Source organism: Carlito syrichta, unplaced genomic scaffold (assembly GCF_000164805.1).
Source record: "Carlito syrichta isolate Samal-C Ts95f unplaced genomic scaffold, Tarsius_syrichta-2.0.1 Scaffold316469, whole genome shotgun sequence".
In the NCBI taxonomy this organism is placed as follows: domain Eukaryota; kingdom Metazoa; phylum Chordata; class Mammalia; order Primates; family Tarsiidae; genus Carlito; species Carlito syrichta.
Window position 1 is genome coordinate 475838 of NW_007260565.1, and position 7547 is coordinate 483384.

The following is a 7547-nucleotide window of genomic DNA, read 5'->3' on the forward strand; positions in this document are numbered from 1 at the left end:
GCGGTCACTGCACTCCAGTCTGGGCGACAGAGTGAGACTCCAACTCAAAAAATAAATAAAGAAAGAAAGAAAGAAAGAAAGAAGTGGAGGCCATCATGATGATGATAACTCCCCCTGAGCTCCCTCTGTGCTATGGGGAGGGAAGGCATGAAGACAGGCTTGGAAATGAGAGACCTGACTCCCAAGAACATGTCCTGCAGCTCCAGGAGCTTGGAGCTTCCCTGGGGCCTTAGTCAGCCAGGGAGTCTAGCCTCCCTCCCTTCAACTTAAGTGGAGTTAGATTTCCCTGGGAAGACCAGGATCAGGGAAGCCAGAACCCTTTATCCACCCTGGCTTTTCTCCAGAAAACTCAGACTCCCAAGGAAAGGAGAGCTGGGAGCTCCATCACCTTGTGGGACTCAGGGGATACAGTAGAGGTTGACAGTGTAGTGGTGATGAATTAGAGAGCAGTGTACATGGGGTCGTGGGATGAAGTCAGTCCCAGGGAGGTTGAGGGTACAAGTAAAATGATGGTCTGCGTTTACTAATCTTATTTCACAACCACCTATCAGGAAGGCCTTCCTGAAGTCTCACGGCCATCCCACTTTAGCTTCTCATGAAGGGAACAGAACCAGGACAATTGCTGTGACTCTGGGGACCTTTTCCAGCTCTCACCAACACACTGGGAGTCCCAGCAGCCTTGGGAGCAGGAAAAGGGTCTGTGTCCTGCAGATGGCCAAAGTGCAGGAAGCCTAGGGGGGACTACTGGGGGAGTCTTATGGGATGACTAAGATGAATACTGGGGCGTGGGTTATGTGTGGCTGAACATAGACTAACCTGAGCCTTCTAGGGGACCCCTCCTTCTACTGTTGTGGTCACACCTCCAGGTCAGAGTGAGATACAATGTGGTGTGAAGAAGAAATGGGTGTCACCTTTCCCTGTCTGCAGAGAGATCTGGGCATAAAGCCTCAAACCAGGTCCAATCGCTTCAGCCAACTTCTTCACTCTTGCTTTGGGGAAGCCGTTTTGGGACACTCCCATTGTCCTCTAGTCTCTGCCTTTTTTAGAGGCTCCTGTGAGGAGCGATGGGCTCTTGTCATCTTCCCTGTGCTCCGAGCTAAGGAGGCCTGGCTGGGGGGGGGACTCTGGGAACCCCGATAATCATCTGGACACGGTCCACTGCTTGTCTCCATGGAGATGCTTCCCATAGCTGAGGAGGCTTCTGGGACGTTTGGCCACCACCCTCATCCCTTGCTTATGCTCAGGGTCACAGCCAGGGCTGGGCTGGAACCAACTGAGGGAGGGAGGAGGTGGCCTGGCTGCAGGCCTCCCAGTCTGAGGGAGCACTTTCCTGATAGGGGTAAACTTTAGCTGGGGAATCTCCACTTCCATGTCAGGGTGGGGAGGGGAGGGTGATCCCTGGCCGGTGGACAAAGTCTTCCCTTTATCGGAATCAGGGTTTACAACTTGAGCCACCTTCAGTCCTTGGAGACGTGTGTGTGCTCACATGCACGTGAGGATGTGTCTGCTATGGGCTGTGAAGGGCCGAGATGTGCAGCCCCTCACACACATATTTACACCCTCAATGGCTCACCGACATACCCACGCACAGCCCACCCACCTGCTCCACACTCGACCCATCTCGTTCACATGTGCACACTTGTGCCCAGACATTCCTGTTCACACACGCATGTGCTCAAACATACACACATCCACACCCCACAGTCTTACACGCACACCCACACTCCACATCCTGACACCCACACACACTCTTACAGTCATGCATGTTCACACAACATGGATGCTCTCAGGGGCACTTACCCTCGGGTGCACACGTACACACACGCCCCCTTGCCACACATCTGCACAGTGAATCTGACACACTGGAAGTGTGTGAGGGGGTGAGTGCAGAGATGGGGAAGATGAGGGGGCTGTGATTCTCCAAACAGGTAATGGGGTCAGGCTGTGGGGTGGAAAGTCTTTAGGTTCTGAGGTCACTATCCTGATTTTCAGAACAAGGGGTCAGAAAGTGGGGGATTTGAAGACCATGACTGAGTCCTAGTGTCTGGGCTGGGCATACAGCAGCTGTCAACAATTACTTGCTGAATAAATGAGCAGGAGGGTAGACTAAAATTCCTGATTTCCAGCTGGTAGAGCAGCTTGTCTGTCTCACAGAAGATTAGAAAGGCAGGCAACAGAAGAGTTAGAACCATCTTGCCATTTTTCTTTCTTTGTTTGTTTTTTTGAGTCAGAGTCTCACTCTGTCGCCCAGGCTGGAGTATAGCGGCACACTCATGGCTACCACAGGCTGGACCCACTGGGCTCAGGTGATCTTTCCGCCTCAGCCTTCCAAGTAGCTGGAAACACAGGTATGCGCCACCATGCCCGGCTAATTTTTTGATTTATTGTGGAGATGAGGTCTTACCAATTTGCCCAGGCTGGTCTTGAACCCCTGGACTCAGATAATCCTCTCTCCTCCATCTCCTAAAGTGCTGGGATTATAGTATGGCTCCTGACACTATCTTTTTTTCTTTTTTTTAATTTGTAGTCAGAGTCTCACTCTGTCACCCAGGCTGGAGTACAGTGGCATGGTCATAGCCCCAGCCTCAACCTGCTGGGTTCATGCTATCCTTCTGCTTCAGCCTCCCAAGAAGCTGGGACTACAGACATGTGCCACCATACCTAGCTAATTTTTAAAATTTATTGTAGAGATGAGGTCTCACTATGTTGCCCAGGCTGGCCATCTTGTCACCTGATATCAACCAATGATCCACATCCTTACTGCCCTTCTACAGAGTAGGAGGCTGAGTCTCAAATACAAGTGAAGGTACTGGCTAGTCGAGGCCTGGGCCTCCAGTCTCGGGCTCTGCTTTCTAAGCCCAGAGACATCTGATTGCAGAGAGAAGCCTCAGCAGGCCCAGCTGCCTGGGGATGAACAGAAAGTGACTGTTCTCTGGGCTGTCCCAGGGATTTGGGATCCACCTAGGAAAGAGGAGATCCCTTGAGGCATACAGGATCAAGGAGACTGCCAGATACTCTACAGAAGGGCTCCTGGAAGGGTTTCCTGTGTAAAATAGTACTTCCCAGTCTTTCTGCCAGAAAGCTTGGGTTTAACTCATTTATTTGTTTACTATTTCTTTCTTTCTTTTTTTTTTTGAGTCGGTGTCTCACTCTGTCACCCAGACTGGGGTGCACTGGCAAAATCATGACTACTGCAGCCTGGACTTCCTGGGCTCAGGGGATCCTTCTGTCTCAGTCTTCTGAGTAGCTGGAATTAGACACATACAACCATGCCCAGCTGATTTTTTAAATTTTTTTTTAGAATCAGGGTCTCACTATGTTGCCTAGGCTGGTCTCAAACTCCTGGGCTTAAGCAATCCTCCCGCCTCAACCTCCCAAAGTGCTGGGATTAAAGGCATGAATCACCATGCCCAATCTTGTTTGTTATTTCATTAATTATTTGTTGAACATGTTTTTTTGGTAGTTATCTGTGTTAGGTACAGGAATACTATGATGAATAAGATGTGTATAACGATATCAGGTAGAAAGCATCTGAATGCAAATAAGAGGAAATCTGACTCAACGTCGCTTGGGCAGCAATGGCAGTTGGCTTACATAATTGAAAAATTTAGAGAAAAATGTCAGGTGAAGCTAGATCAAGCATCCGCGTCCTTTCAGTCTCCTCTCTTCCTTCCATGCTGTCAGCCTCATCCTGAGGTTAGAGCCTCTGTAGTTTTAAGACAGCTGGCAGTAGCTCTCAGGCATCATTCTTCCTTGTTAATGTCTGGCCAGGAAGAGGGAACATCTTTGCCACAGCTGTTCCAGCAAGCACCCTGAGGTGTACTCTGATTGGATCAGCTTGGTCACATGCCCATCCCGAGCCCCCAAGGATGTCCTTACCTGATTGGATGAGCCTAAGTCATATATATGCCCCACCTCTGGCCCCAAGAGAGATATCAGTTCCCTCTGAACAAAATACGTTCCCAAACAGAGACTGAGGACTGTTAGGAAGGGAGAATCTAGAGCCCACCACACACTTCCTTCCTTCATGGAACTTAAAGTCTAATTAATAGCCAAGGATACTGCAAATACAATCCATCAGAGGAAATTGGGAAAGCATTAAATCAAATGTGGGACACTCCCTTTTTTTTTTTTGAGTTGGAGTCTCACTCTGTCTCAGGCTAGAGTGCAATGGCATACTCACGGCCACCCCAGAGTCAACCTGCAGGGCTCTGGCAATCCTTTGGCCTCAGCCTTCCAAGTAACTGGAACTACAGGCACGTACTAGACTCCCAGCTAATTTTTGTTTTATTGTTGAGACGAAGTCTCACCAAGTTGCCCGGGCTGGTCTCGAACCCACAGGCTCAGGCAATCCACTGCCTCGGCCTCCCAAAGGGCTGGAGTTACTGGCTGAGCCACCGAGCCTGGACGTGTGGGACCCTTTTAAGGCCCAGATCACTTTCCTATAGAGCTAACCCTGAACCTCTATATTGAGACCTGAAGGATGACAAGGAATGAGCCTGCAGGGAGTTCCACATGTAGGTAAAAGCTTGTGCAAACGCCTGCAGGCCAGAGATCAGTGTGTCCTGGAAGAACTAGGTGGAGTTCAGTATTCCTGGAGCTTTGAGTGTCAGATACAACTAGAAAGATGGGTGGGGCTAGGTTTGGTAAGATCCAGGTCACAGAGGCTCTGGGGGCCAAAGCCTTTTCTTGCTTAGTGGCCCCTATGAGCCCATCTGTCACCAATCTAGGACCGCAGGAAGGAGCAGCTGGGGACAAGACCCCACTTTGGACAGAGACGAGATGAGTGCACTGTGGTAAGGGGCCTGGGTGTCAGGAGCTCTAGGTTGTTCTAAGACCCAGAGTAAGTCCCACTACCAATCTTTGCCTCGGTTTCCCCCTCAGGACCACAGGGATGTTGCATGAGATGATTTGAGCCTTAATTTCTTCTCCCAGTCCCAATACTCTGCTTTGTTTGTTCTGGGCTCCTAATAGCTTTATATTCAGATGAGAGAGGGCATCAACATAGGACAGAGGGCAAGCAAAGGGACAGAGATGCAGCTGGAACACAGAGTTCCTGAAGGCCACTCAGGAAGCCAGAAGATAGCAGCAATAGGAAGCAACTTGGCTGTGAGAACCTGGAATACCAAGTGTAAGAATTAGAAGATTAGCCGGCTCGGTGGCTCAGCCTGTAATCCCACGCCTTTGGGAGCCTGAGGTGAGTGGATTGCCTGAGCCCGCGGGTTCGAGATCCGCCTGGAAAACTTGGTGAGACCTCATCTCTACAATAAATCAAAAAATCAGCTGGATGTGGTAGCGCATTCCGGCTACTTGGAAGGCTGAGGTGAAAGGATCACCAGATTCCCAGCAGGTCGAGGCTGCGGGGGCCGGGAGGGGCCACTGCACTCCAGTCTGGGCGACAGAGTGAGACTCCAAATCAAACAAACAAATAAACAAACAAAAACAACAAGAACAACAACAAAAGAATTAGAAGATTAAAATGAGAGTGTTGGGAAAACGTGTCCAAGATGGTGTTGCAGGCTGAAGAGAGGCCATTTTGGTTGTATTGGAACAGTCATTTAGGAAAAACCTTAGAAAATTGCATTAAGAAACTTTCCTGGCCAGGTGCGGTGACTCATACCTATAACCCCAGCACTTTGGAAGGCAGAGGAGAGAGGACTGTCTGAGTCCAGGGGTTCGAGACCAGCCTGGGCAACTTGGCAAGACCTCACCTCTACAATAACTCAAAAAATTAGGGCAACCCCTTTGGGTCCCTTCCCACTGTGGGAGCTTTTCTGTCCTCACAATAAATCCTGCTTTCTCAAAAAAAAAAAAATTAGGCTGGGTGTGGTGACTCAAGCTTGTAAACCCAGCACTTGGAAGGCCGAGGCGAGAGGATTTCCTGAGACCAGGGGTTCAAGACCAGCCTGGGCAACTTGGTGAGACCTTATCTCTACAATAAATTTTTAAAAAGTAGCTGGACACGGTGACTCGCGTCTGTAGTTCCAGCTACTTGGAAGGGTGAGGCGGAAGGATTGCCTGAGCCCAGCAGGTTGAGGCTGCAGTGGTTGTGAGCATGCTACTGCACTCCAGCCTGGGCAACAGAGTGAGACTTCAACTCAAAAAAATAAAAATAAAAAAATTAGCCAGGCATGGTGGTGCATGCCTGTGGTCCCAGCTACTTGGAAGGCTGAGATGGAAGAATCACCTGAGCCCAGCAGGTCAAGGCTGTGGTGACTGTGAGTGTGCCACTGCACTCCAACCTGGGCGACAGGGTGAGACTCCTATTCAACAACAACAACAACAACAAATTAGTTAGGCATGGTGGTGTGTACCTGTAGGAAGGCTGAGGCAGAAGGATCATTCGAGCCTAGCAGGTTGAGGCTGTGGTGGCCATCAGAATGCCACTTCACTCCAGGTTAGGTGACACAGAGTGAGACTCTGACTCAAAAAAAAAAAAAAAAAAAAAGAGGAATTCAGTTTAAACTCCATAAAATCCTTAAAATGTACTTATCTCTTTAAATGTAAATCCCTTTTTTGTGGTGTCTAGTTTAGACTTATGTCCTGTGTAATCATTAGTCAGGTTTTATGTGAACCAGAACTAGCTGTATATGAATAATAAATCCTAACTGTAAAGAAGAACTCAGTCTAGTATTGTTTAAAGAAACATGTGCCGGGCTTGGTGGCTCAGCCTATAATCCCCGCAGGTTCGAGACCCGCCTGGGCAACTTGGCGAGACCTCATCTCTACAATAAATCAAAAAATCAGCCAGGCATGGTAGCGCGAGCCTGTAATTCCGGCTACTTGGAAGGCTGAGGCAGAAGGATTGCTGGAGCCCAGCAAGTCGAGGCTGTCGTGGCCAGGAGCGGCCACTGCACTCCAGTCTGGGCGACAGAGTGAGACTCCAACTCAAAAAAAAAAAAAAAAAGAAACATATAACTTAAAAAAGAAACAAGATTGATGTAATCTGGACACTGGTTTATGTCAATAGGTGCTGAGAAAACTAAACGCTGATAAGACTGAGGAATGGTCAGGGGCATATAGACACTGTTAATAGTTAAAATAAGCTGGGCATGGTGGCTCACGCCTGTAATCCCAGCACTTTGAGAGGCAGAGGCAAGAGAATTACATGAGCTCAGGGGTTCAAGAACTGCCTAAGCAACATGGTGAGACCTCTTCTCTATAATAAATAAATAAACAAATCAGCCAGGTATGGTGGTGCATGCCTGTGGTTCCAGTTACTTGTAAGGCTGAGGGAAGAATTGCTTGAGCCCAGCAGGTTGAGGTTGTGATGACCATGAGTGTGCCACTGCACTCCAGCCTGTGCGACAGAGTGAGACTCTAACATAAAAAAAAAAAATAGTTAAGCCATTGCCTTGCTCGACTCTGGTGTGGCCATGTGCTCTTTGAGCTATGACTGTCTCCATGCTTCCTGGCTTTGACCCCCTCCTCCACCTTGGGGAGGTGAATCTTCTCTCTTCTCTCCCTCTTCTCTTTCTCGCTCTAATTTATTTTAAAATAAACTACATATATATATATATATATATATATTATTATTTTTTTTGAGT